The sequence below is a fragment of the Triticum urartu genome, chromosome 6 (genome assembly GCF_003073215.2).
Source record: "Triticum urartu cultivar G1812 chromosome 6, Tu2.1, whole genome shotgun sequence".
Classification (NCBI taxonomy): domain Eukaryota; kingdom Viridiplantae; phylum Streptophyta; class Magnoliopsida; order Poales; family Poaceae; genus Triticum; species Triticum urartu.
This window is the reverse complement of record NC_053027.1, coordinates 531,225,883-531,238,526: the sequence shown is the minus strand read 5'-3', so window position 1 is coordinate 531,238,526 and position 12,644 is coordinate 531,225,883. Positions and strand designations below refer to the sequence as shown.

The 12,644-nt window shown below is 47.1% G+C and overlaps 1 long non-coding RNA gene across 1 annotated transcript; it reads left to right on the top strand.

Annotated features, from left to right (window-relative positions):
• Positions 1-975: 975 nt before the first annotated feature.
• On the top strand, positions 976-1,447 carry LOC125513040. The gene is made up of 3 exons (XR_007285649.1): positions 976-1,008; positions 1,107-1,220; positions 1,327-1,447. It is a non-coding gene; the product is annotated as an uncharacterized LOC125513040 (long non-coding RNA).
• Positions 1,448-12,644: the final 11,197 nt, after the last annotated feature.

Below are 12,644 nucleotides of genomic sequence, written 5' to 3'. Positions count from 1 at the left end.
CCGGGCCAGACGAGCCGCTGCCCGCACGACCCAGCGGTTCCCGGCCTCCGATCCGTCCCCTCTCTCGTCTGCGCCCTCGCCCCCCGCCTGTCGAACCCCGACCTCCGTCGCCGGCCATCTCTGGTTGCCATGGCAACCAGGGAGGATCTGTAGGGCGCTTCCACCGCAAACCACACCCCTTATCTCCCCCCACCCCATCCCACCCCCCCAATCCCCACTCCAACAACGCCCTCCAGAGATGACCAGCTAAAAGCAGGTGAATCTCCTGATCTCCCTACTGTTTCTCATCCTCCTTCTGGGCAGAAAATTGCAAAATTACCGACGAAGTTGGCAACTAGATCCATCCTACAGGGTTAAAACACTACATACGTTGTGTGACTTCGCAGTTGCCAAGCAGAATACACTAGATCTGCCATGTAGTACGCTAGAGATAACCGTGAGTTCTCAGTAGGTTGATGCTCCTAGTTGGTGAATGAATGGATGTGCAGGAAGCCATAAAAAGGGAGAGAGAATTGACAAATTTGGAATAATGGGGGGTGTGAAAATTAATTGCCATTGGTGTATAACGTCAGTTGCCACCTGTCATTGTCGTCAACTGCCACCATGTCAACTTATTGCTTGCCATCCTATTGTAGAGCCTGATGCCATCGAATCAAACGGATAGCTAGCACCAGATTTTAGAAAAGGATAGTGGATGTGCATGTCCTACTAGCCATGATATGTTGGTCGCCAACGCATGAAAATGTGATAGCACTGACGTGTTAACTTCTACATGCAAGCAGCACAATGATAAAAAAAATTGGATTGTTGATGCCTTCTTGTTCATCCAGTGATTGAGAGCACATTAGAACAGAAGCGAGACACGGAAAAGAATGAATCACGAAGATGGTGCAGATGATTGGGGTTCTCAAAGGCCAGAAACGCCGCCACCTTTCGATGCATCAGAGTACAGTCAGCTCATCTCTGCAGGGCCGCTGCTGCCGCTGCTAGAACAGTATGCAGGCGTAGGTACGATGCGTGCTAAAAAATAAAGAGAAACATTTGCCATCTTCGCGACGATGGACATGACATTCTACTTATATCGTGCACTGTCATTTGTCTTGCAGGTTCTTATGACCAGAACACTCTTAGGGGGGCCCCGTGGCAAGTGCAGTCACAAGGCGCTAACGCTGACAAATGTACGGGCAGCCAACTCCAACTAGCTAGTATGGCTAATCAAGGTAATGCAAAAACGAAAAAAGAGCACATAATGCTGTGGACATGAAAAATGAACATGAAAAAAAGATGGCAAAAGGACTCACGAGTTATCACGGGTGTAAAATGCAGAGCCTTCGTGCAGCACGTGGAATCGGGCAGCACCCATGTACCTGCCATCGACGTCGTACACAGGTGAGTCCATAAACATAGTGAAGATGCGGATGCTCAGTCAGCACAAGGAGCATAGTTGACAACTACAAAAATTGCCATGACTGGTCTTCTACGGTTGCCATGTATTAAAAACAACATTTGTCATCTCTGCACACCTGCAGTTGCCATGTAGGAAAAGCTGCAGTTGCCATTTCATGACAACTGCAATTGCCATCTAATAACAAACTGCGATTGCCCTACCGATGCAACTTCAGTTGCCATGCAAGCAAAAATGCATTTGCCACATAAGGGCAACTGTAGTTTCCGTGCTAGCACGAAATGCGTTTGCCGCGATTTGACCAACCACTACTATGATTGCAGGTTATTACACTGGCCGTGACCCGGCAAACGTCTCCTGGCAAGCTTCGCAAAATCCTGGTGGATCACGTCATTATGGTGTAACAGACCACACACGATGGTCAAATACAACACAACAAGGTAGAGGGAAAATATCTGAACCACAAAAAACAGCGCTACATTTGCTATTTGTAGTTATTTGTAGGCAAAACAATGGTTGCCATGTTTGTTGAACAGTAGGTGCCATGTCTGTGTTGGAAATATGCCCTAGAGGCAATAATAAAAGCATTATTATTATATTTCCTTGTTCATGATAATTGTCTTTATTCATGCTATAATTGTGTTATCCGGAAATCGTAATACATGTGTGAATAACAGACACCAACATGTCCCTAGTATGCCTCTAGTTGACTAGCTCGTTGATCAACAGATAGTCATGGTTTCCTGACTATGGACATTGGATGTCATTGATAACGAGATCACATCATTAGGAGAATGATGTGATGGACAAGACCCAATCCTGAACATAGCATAAAGATCGTATAGTTCGTTTGCTAGAGTTTTTCCAATGTCAAGTATCCTTTCCTTAGACCATGAGATCGTGTAACTCCCGGATACCGTAGGAGTGCTTTGGGTGTACCAAACGTCGCAACGTAACTAGGTGACTATAAAGGTAGACTACGGGTATCTCCGAAAGTGTCTGTTGGGTTGACACGGATCAAGACTGGGATTTGTCACTCCGTATGACGGAGAGGTATCACTTGGTCCACTCGGTAATGCATCATCATAATGAGCTCAAAGTGACCAAGTGTCTGGTCACGGGATCATGCATTACGGTACGAGTAAAGTGACTTGCCGGTAACGAGATTGAACGAGGTATTGGGATACCGACGATCGAATCTCGGGCAAGTAACATATCGATTGACAAAGGGAATTGCATACGGGGTTGATTGAATCCTCGACATCGTGGTTCATCCGATGAGATCATCGTGGAGCATGTGGGAGCCAACATGGGTATCCAGATCCCGCTGTTGGTTATTGACCGGAGAGTCGTCTCGGTCATGTCTGCTTGTCTCCCGAACCCGTAGGGTCTACACACTTAAGGTTCGGTGACGCTAGGGTTGTGAAGATATGTATATGCAGTAACCCGAATGTTTTTCGAAGTCCCGGATGAGATCCCGGACGTCACGAGGAGTTCCGGAATGGTCCGGAGGTAAAGAATTATATATAGGAAGTGCTGTTTCGGCCATCGGGACAAGTTTCGGGGTCACCGGTATTGTACCAGGACCACCGGAAGGGTCCCGGGGGTCCACCGGGTGGGGCCACCTATCCCGAGGGGCCCCATGGGCTGAAGTGGGAGGGAACCCAGCCCAAAGTTGGCTGGGGCGCCACTTCCCTAGGGCCCATGCGGCTAGGGTTGAGGGGAAACCCTAAAGGGGGCGCCCCCTTGCTTGGGGGGCAAGCCCCCCACCCTTGGCCGCCGCCCCCCCAGGAGATTCCATCTCCTAGGGCCGGCGCCCCCCCTAGCACCCCTATATATAGTGGGGGAGAGGAGGGACTTCATACCCCAGCCCCTGGCGCCTCCCTCTCTCCCCGTTACGTCTCTCTCTCGTAGTATAGGCGAAGCCCTGCTACCGTGACGCCCTGCATCCACCACCACGCCGTCGTGCTGCTGGATCTTCATCAACCTCTCCTTCCCCCTTGCTGGATCAAGAAGGAGGAGACGTCTCCCGTGCCGTACGTGTGTTGAACGCGGAGGTGCCGTCCGTTCGGCGCTTGGTCATCGGTGATTTGGATCACGTCGTGTTCGACTACATCATCACCGTTCTTTGAACGCTTCCGCACGCGATCTACAAAGGTATGTAGATGCATCCGATGACTCGTTGCTAGATGAACTCCTAGATGGATCTTGGTGAAACGAGTAGGAAAATTTTTGTTTTCTACAACGTTCCCCAACAGTGGCATCATGAGCTAGGTCTATGCGTAGTTCTTCTTGCGCGAGTAGAACACAATTTGTTGTGGGCGTAGATTTGTCAACTTTCTTGCCGCTACTAGTCTTTTCTTGCTTCAGCGGCATTGTGGGATGAAGCGGCCCAGACCAACCTTACACGTATGCTTACGTGAGACCGGTTCCACCGACTAACATGCACTAGTTGCATAAGGTGGCTGGCGGGTGTCTGTCTCTCCCACTTTAGTTGGAGCGGATTCGATGAACAGGGTCCTTATGAAGGGTAAATAGAAGTTGACAAATCACGTTGTGGCTTTAACGTAGGTAAGAAGTCGTTCTTGCTAGAACCCTAAATTCAGCCACGTAAAACTTGCAACATCAATTAGAGGACGTCTAACTTGTTTTTGCAGCAAGTGGTTTGTGATATGATATGGCCAAAGTTGTGATGAATGATGAATGATCTATATGTGATGTATGAGATGTTCATGCTATTGTAATAGAAATCACGACTTGCATGTCGATGAGTATGACAACCGGCAGGAGCCATAGGAGTTGTCTTTATTCTTTTATATGACTTGCGTGTCATTGAGAAACGCCATGTAAATTACTTTACTTTATTGCTAAACGCGTTAGCCATAGTAGTAGAAGTAATAGTTGGCGAGCAACTTCATGGAGACACGATGATGGAGATCATGATGATGGAGATCATGGTGTCAAGCCAGTGACAAGATGATCATGGAGCCCCAAGATGGAGATCAAAGGAGCTATGTGATATTGGCCATATCATGTCACGTTTATTATTTGATTGCATGTGATGTTTATCATGTTTTGCATATTGTTTACTTAGAACGACGGTAGTAAATAAGATGATCCCTCATAATAATTTCAAGAAGTGTTCCCCCTAACTGTGCACCGTTGCGACAGTTCGCTGTTTCAAAACACCACGTGATGATCGGGTGTTTTATTCAGACGTTCACATACAACGGGTGTAAGACAGATTTACACATGCAAACACTTAGGTTGACTTGACGAGCCTAGCATGTACAGACATGGCCTCGGAACACAGAAGACCGAAAGGTCGAGCATGAGTCGTATAGAAGATATGATCAACATGAAGATGTTCACCGATGTTGACTAGTCCGTCTCACGTGATGATCGGACACGGCCTAGTTAACTCGGATCATGTAATACTTAGATGACTAGAGGGATGTCTAATCTAAGTGGGAGTTCATTAATTATTTGATTAGATGAACTTAATTATCATGAACTTAGTCTAAAATATTTTACAATATGTCTTGTAGATCAAATGGCCCACGTAGTCCTCAACTTCAACGCGTTCCTAGAGAAAACCAAGCTGAAAGACGATGGCAGCAACTATACGGACTGGGTCCGGAACCTGAGGATCATCCTCATAGCTGCCAAGAAAGATTATGTCCTACAAGCACCGCTAGGTGAAGCTCCCGTCCCACAGAACCAAGACGTTATGAACGCTTGGCAGACACATGCTGATGACTACTCCCTCGTTCAGTGCGGCATGCTTTACAGCTTAGAGCCGGGGCTCCAAAAGCGTTTTGAGAGACATGGAGCATATGAGATGTTCGAAGAGCTGAAAATGGTTTTTCAAGCTCATGCCCGGGTCGAGAGATATGAAGTCTCCGACAAATTCTTTAGCTGTAAGATGGAGGAAAACAGTTCTGTCAGTGAGCACATACTCACTATGTCTGGGTTACATAACCGCTTGACTCAGCTGGGAGTTAATCTCCCGGATGATGCGGTCATTGACAGAATCCTCCAGTCGCTTCCACCAAGCTACAAGAGCTTTGTGATGAACTTCAATATGCAGGGGATGGAAAAGACCATTCCTGAGGTATTTGCAATGCTGAAATCAGCAGAGGTAGAAGTCAAGAAGGAACATCAAGTGTTGATGGTCAATAAAACCACTAAGTTCAAGAAGGGCAAGAGTAAAAAGAACTTCAAGAAGGACGGCAAGGGAGTTGCCGCGCCCGGCAAGCAAGCTACTGGGAAGAAGCCAAAGAATGGACCCAAGCCCGAGACTGAGTGCTTTTATTGCAAGGGAAGCGGTCACAGGAAGCGGAACTGCCCTAAATACTTAGCAGACAAGAAGGCCGGCAAAACAAAAGGTATATGTGATATACATGTAATTGATGTGTACCTTACTAGTGTCCGTAGTAGCTCCTGGGTATTTGATACCGGTGCAGTTGCTCACATTTGTAACTCAAAGCAGGGGCTGCGGAATAAGCGGAAACTGGCAAAGGACGAGGTGACGATGCGCGTCGGGAATGGTTCCAAGGTCAATGTGATCGCCGTCGGCACGCTACCTCTGTATCTACCTTCGGGATTAGTTTTAAACCTTAATAATTGTTATTTAGTGCCAGCTTTGAGCATGAACATTGTATCGGGATCTCGTTTAATTCGAGATGGCTACTCATTTAAATCCGAGAATAATGGTTGTTCTATTTATATGAGAGATATGTTTTATGGTCATGCTCCTATGGTGAATGGTTTATTCTTAATGAATCTCGAACGTAATACTACACACGTTCATAATGTGAGTACCAAAAGATTTAAGGTTGATAATGATAGTCCCACATACTTGTGGCACTGCCGCCTTGGTCACATAGGTGTCAAACGCATGAAGAAGCTCCATGTAGATGGACTTTTAGAGTCTCTTGATTATGAATCATTTGACACGTGCGAACCATGCCTCATGGGTAAGATGACCAAGACTCCATTCTCAGGAACAATGGAGCGAGAAACCAACTTATTGGAAATCATACATGCTGATGTGTGCGGTCCAATGAGTGTTGAGGCTCGCGGTGGCTATCGTTATGTTCTCACGCTCACTGATGATTTAAGTAGATATGGGTATATCTACTTAATGAAACACAAGTCTGAAACCTTTGAAAAGTTCAAAGAATTTCAGAGTGAGGTTGAGAATCAACGTGACAGGAAGATCAAGTTTCTACGATCAGATCGTGGAGGAGAATACTTGAGTCACGAATTTGGCACACACTTAAGAAAATGTGGAATAGTTTCACAACTCACGCCGCCTGGAACACCTCAGCGTAATGGTGTGTCCGAACGTCGTAATCGCACTTTATTAGATATGGTGCGATCTATGATGTCTCTTACTGATTTACCGCTATCTTTTTGGGGCTATGCTTTAGAGACTGCTGCATTCACTTTAAAAAGGGCTCCGTCGAAATCCGTTGAGACGACACCGTATGAATTATGGTTTGGGAAGAAACCTAAGCTGTCGTTTCTAAAAGTTTGGGGATGCGATGCTTATGTCAAAAAACTTCAACCTGAAAAGCTCGAACCCAAGTCGGAAAAATGCGTCTTCATAGGATACCCAAAAGAAACTATTGGGTACACCTTCTACCTCAGATTCGAAGGCAAGATCTTTGTTGCCAAGAATGGGTCCTTTCTAGAGAAAGAGTTTCTCTCGAAAGAAGTAAGTGGGAGGAAAGTAGAGCTTGATGAAGTATTACCTCTTGAACCGGAAAATGGCGCAACTCAAGAAAATGTTCCTGAGGTGCCTGCACCGGCTAGAGAGGAAGTTAATGATAATGATCAAGATATTTCTGATCAAGCTCCTACTGAAATTCGAAGGTCCACAAGGACACGTTCCGCACCAGAGTGGTACGGCAACCCTGTCTTGGAAATCATGTTGTTAGACAACAGTGAACCTTCGAACTATGAAGAAGCGATGGCAGGCCCGGATTCCGACAAATGGCTAGAAGCCATGAAATCCGAGATAGGATCCATGTATGAAAATGAAGTATGGACTTTGACTGACTTGCCCGTTGAACGGCGAGCCATAGAAAATAAATGGATCTTTAAGAAGAAGATAGACACGGATGGTAATGTGACCATCTATAAAGCTCGACTTGTCACTAAGGGTTATCGACAAGTTCAAGGGGTTGACTATGATGAGACTTTCTCACTGGTAGCGAAGCTAAAGTCCGTCCGAATCATGTTAGCAATTGCCGCATTTTACGATTATGAGATATGGCAAATGGACGTCAAAACGGCATTCCTTAATGGTTTCCTTAAGGAAGAATTGTATATGATGCAGCCGGAAGGTTTTGTCGATCCTAAGAATGCTGACAAGGTGTGCAAGCTCCAACGCTCGATTTATGGGCTGGTGCAAGCATCTCGGAGTTGGAACATTCGCTTTGATGAGATGATCAATGCGTTTGGGTTTACACAGACTTATGGAGAAGCCTGCGTTTACAAGAAAGTGAGTGGGAGCTCTGTAGCATTTCTCATATTATATGTAGATGACATACTATTGATGGGAAATGATATAGAACTCTTGGACAGCATCAAGGCCTACTTGAATAAGAGTTTTTCAATGAAGGACCTTGGAGAAGCTGCTTATATATTAGGCATCAAAATCTATAGAGATAGATCGAGACGCCTCATAGGTCTTTCACAAAGCACATACCTTGATAAGATATTGAAGAAGTTCAATATGGATCAATCTAAGAAGGGGTTCTTGCCTGTGTTACAAGGTATGAAATTGAGCTCAGCTCAATGTCCGACCACGGCAGAAGATATAGAAGAGATGAGCGTCATCCCCTATGCATCAGCCATAGGTTCTATTATGTATGCCATGATGTGTACCATACCTGATGTAAACCTTGCCGTAAGTTTGGTAGGAAGGTACCAAAGTAATCCCGGCAAGAACACTGGACAGCGGTCAAGAATATCCTGAAGTACCTGAAAAGGACTAAGGAAATGTTTCTCGTTTATGGAGGTGACGAAGAGCTCGTCGTAAAGGGTTACGTCGACGCTAGCTTCGACACAGATCTGGATGACTCTAAGTCACAAACCGGATACGTGTATATTTTGAATGGTGGGGCAGTAAGCTGGTGCAGTTGCAAGCAAAGCGTCGTGGCGGGATCTACATGTGAAGCGGAGTACATGGCAGCCTCGGAGGCAGCACATGAAGCAATATGGGTGAAGGAGTTCATCACCGACCTAGGAGTCATACCCAATGCGTCGGGGCCAATCAAACTTTCTGTGACAACACTGGAGCTATTGCACTTGCCAAGGAGCCCAGGTTTCACAAGAAGACAAGGCACATCAAGCGTCGCTTCAACTCCATTCGTGAAAATGTTCAAGATGGAGACATAGATATTTGTAAAGTACATACGGACCTGAATGTAGCAGATCCATTGACTAAACCTCTCCCTAGAGCAAAACATGATCAACACCAGAATTCCATGGGTGTTCGATTCATCACAATGTAACTAGATTATTGACTCTAGTGCAAGTGGGAGACTGTTGGAAATATGCCCTAGAGGCAATAATAAAAGCATTATTATTATATTTCCTTGTTCATGATAATTGTCTTTATTCATGCTATAATTGTGTTATCCGGAAATCGTAATACATGTGTGAATAACATAGACACCAACATGTCCCTAGTAAGCCTCTAGTTGACTAGCTCGTTGATCAACATATAGTCATGGTTTCCTGACTATGGACATTGGATGTCATTGATAACGAGATCACATCATTAGGAGAATGATGTGATGGACAAGACCCAATCCTAAACATAGCACAAGATCATATAGTTCGTTTGGTAGAGTTTTCCAATGTCAAGTATCTTTTCCTTAGACCATGAGATCGTGTAACTCCCGGATACCGTAGGAGTGCTTTGGGTATGCCAAACGTCACAACGTAACTGGGTGACTATAAAGGTAGACTACGGGTATCTCCGAAAGTGTCTGTTGGGTGACATGGATCAAGACTGGGATTTGTCACTCCGTATGACGGAGAGGTATCACTGGGCCCACTCGGTAATGCATCATCATAATGAGCTCAAAGTGACCAAGTGTCTGGTCATGGGATCATGCATTACGGTACGAGTAAAGTGACTTGCCGGTAACGAGATTGAACGAGGTATTGGGATACTGACGATCGAATCTCGGGCAAGTAACATATCGATTGACAAAGGAAATTGCATACAAGGTTGATTGAATCCTCGACATCGTGGTTCATCCGATGAGATCATCATGGAGCATGTGGGAGCCAACATGGGTATCCAGATCCCGCTGTTGGTTATTGACCGGAGAGTCGTCTCGGTCATGTCTGCTTGTCTCCCGAACCCGTAGGGTCTACACACTTAAGGTTCGGTGGACGCTAGGGTTGTGAAGATATGTATATGCAGTAACCCGAATGTTTTTCGGAGTCCCGGATGAGATCCCGGACGTCACGAGGAGTTCCGGAATGGTCCGGAGGTAAAGAATTATATATAGGAAGTGCTGTTTCGGCCATCGGGACAAGTTTCGGGGTCACCAGTATTGTACCGGGACCACCGGAAGGGTCCCGGGGGTCCACCGGGTGGGGCCACCTATCCCGGGGGGCCCCATGGGCTGAAGTGGGAGGGAACCCAGCCCAAAGTTGGCTGGGGCGCCACTTCCCTAGGGCCCATGCGGCTAGGGTTGAGGGGAAACCCTAAAGGGGGCGCCCCCTTGCTTGGGGGGCAAGCCCCCCACCCTTGGCCGCCGCCCCCCTAGGAGATTCCATCTCCTAGGGCCGGCGCCCCCCCCCCTAGCACCCCTATATATAGTGGGGAGAGGAGGGACTTCATACCCCAGCCCGTGGCGCCTCCCTCTCTCCCCGTTACGTCTCTCTCTCGTAGTATAGGCGAAGCCCTGCTACTGTGACGCCCTGCATCCACCACCACGCCGTCGTGCTGCTGGATCTTCATCAACCTCTCCTTCCCCCTTGCTGGATCAAGAAGGAGGAGACGTCTCCCGTGCCGTACGTGTGTTGAACGCGGAGGTGCCGTCCGTTTAGCGCTTGGTCATCGGTGATTTGGATCACGTCATGTTCGACTACATCATCACCGTTCTTTGAACGCTTCCGCACGCGATCTACAAAGGTATGTAGATGCATCCGATGACTCGTTGCTAGATGAACTCCTAGATGGATCTTGGTGAAACGAGTAGGAAATTTTTTGTTTTCTGCAACGTTCCCCAACAGTCTGCACACCTACAGCTGCCATAAAAATGACCACCCACAGACTGACGGCTTGCTGTCTGTAAAAGATGTCATGGAAAATCACTCGAAGATGGTGTGATCCGTTGCGATCCACATGTTATCCAACACAAAATTCTTAATCTCGTACCTGTTTTTCCCTGTTACAGAACCTACAACTACAATGCACAGCGGCGCCGGCACATCTACTGCGGGGAGCTCTGAGCGCACGAAAGACGCATTCCACCAGACAGCAGACAAACATGCCGCAAACAATTTCGAGTCAGAGTCGGGAATGGCAATCATTCCAGCAATGCCGGCAAGCACCCCTTTGAACACAAGCACTGGCAACTCTCAGGTAGATGGGATTGCCGCCCATACTGAAGTGAACGATGAAACTGACGATGACGCGCAAGGGGATGAAGATGGTGGGTAATCAGAGATCGTGGTGGCTCAGCCACCGTACATTGGGCAGAGATTTGAGTCATTCGAAGCAGCAAAGGAATACTACCAGACATATGCAAAGTTCCATGGGTTTGCGGTCAACACCGAGTACCGTAGGAAAATTAAGAAAACTAACGAGTACAACAGAGGTGAGATGAGGTGCCACAAGGCACGCAGGAACAAGAAGGGGAAAGGCGATGCGCCTGTCGTTCCGGAATGAAAGAGAGGTATCATTCAGAAGACTGAGTGCCCTGTCCGGTGTAAGCTAAACGTAGATGGAGCACAGTGGGTGGTCAATGAGTATTTTGACGAGCACAACCACCAACTGATAAAGAAGTTCGACCTGGTGAAATTTCTGACCGCCCACAGAGGGTTCACCCCCGTCGAAAGGCAATTCATAAAGCTGCTACATGATTGTAACATCGGTCCATCGAGAATGGTGCAGATACTATCTCTCATCCACAGCAAAAAGGGGACTCTGAGTAGCATGCCGTACATACCAGCTGACGTCACAAACCTATGGGCAAGGTACCGTAGAGAGAGCAAGTTGGCAGACATAGAGGCCACAATTGCCTACTTCGATGAGAAAGCCAAAGAAGATGCAGATTTCTTCTACAGGATAAGGTTGGACGATGAGGACCGTGTCAGGAACATGTATTGGGTGGATGGTGCTGCAAGGAGAGCCTACAAACATTTCCGAGATTGCATTTCATTCGACGCGACGTACCTCACCAACATGTACAAGATGCCGTGCGCTCCGTTCATAGGGATAAATAACCACAATCAGTCGTTGCAGTTCGGCTGCGGGCTCGTCCGGAACGAAGACACGGATGGGTACGTTTGGCTGTTCAAGACCTTCTTGGAGTGCATGGATGGACTTGCTCCGATGAACATAATAACGGACCAGGATTTCAGCATGCGTGCAGGCATAGAGGAGGTCTTTTCGTTGGTAGTGCACAGGCACTGTAGGTGGCACATTATAAAGAAGGCTGAGGAGACGCTAGGACCGTTCTTTGCTGACCGTCCAGAGCTGCACAAGGCATTCGAACTGTGCGTGGACCACAGCTTGACGGTGGAGGAGTTTGAAAGGAGCTGGATGGCCATGACTGAAACACATCAAGTCCAAGACAACGAGACTCTTGTAAGCCTGTGGGAGAAGCGAATGTACTGGGTGCCGGCCTACTTCATGCAGTGCTTCTTCCCCTTTCTGCAGACTACGCAGCGCAGCGAGGGATTCAATGCTGTTTTGAAGCGGTACGTCAGTCCTGGCAACTCATTGCTACAGTTTGCCAAGCAGTACACAGCTTTGCAACAAAAAATTCTGGGATCTGAGCTGCAGCAAGAAGCGAACACCGCGCTAAAGCAGCCAAAATTGCTAACGTACTTACCGATGGAGAGGCAAATGAGCAAGATATACACCAACAAGATCTTTAACAAGTAAGTCAGTTGCGTTACAGTCTTATTTGCAGAAAAAGCACCAAGTCAGTATGTGCCTTATAGAGTGCGATGCAGTTGCCATGATTTTGCGGTTGCC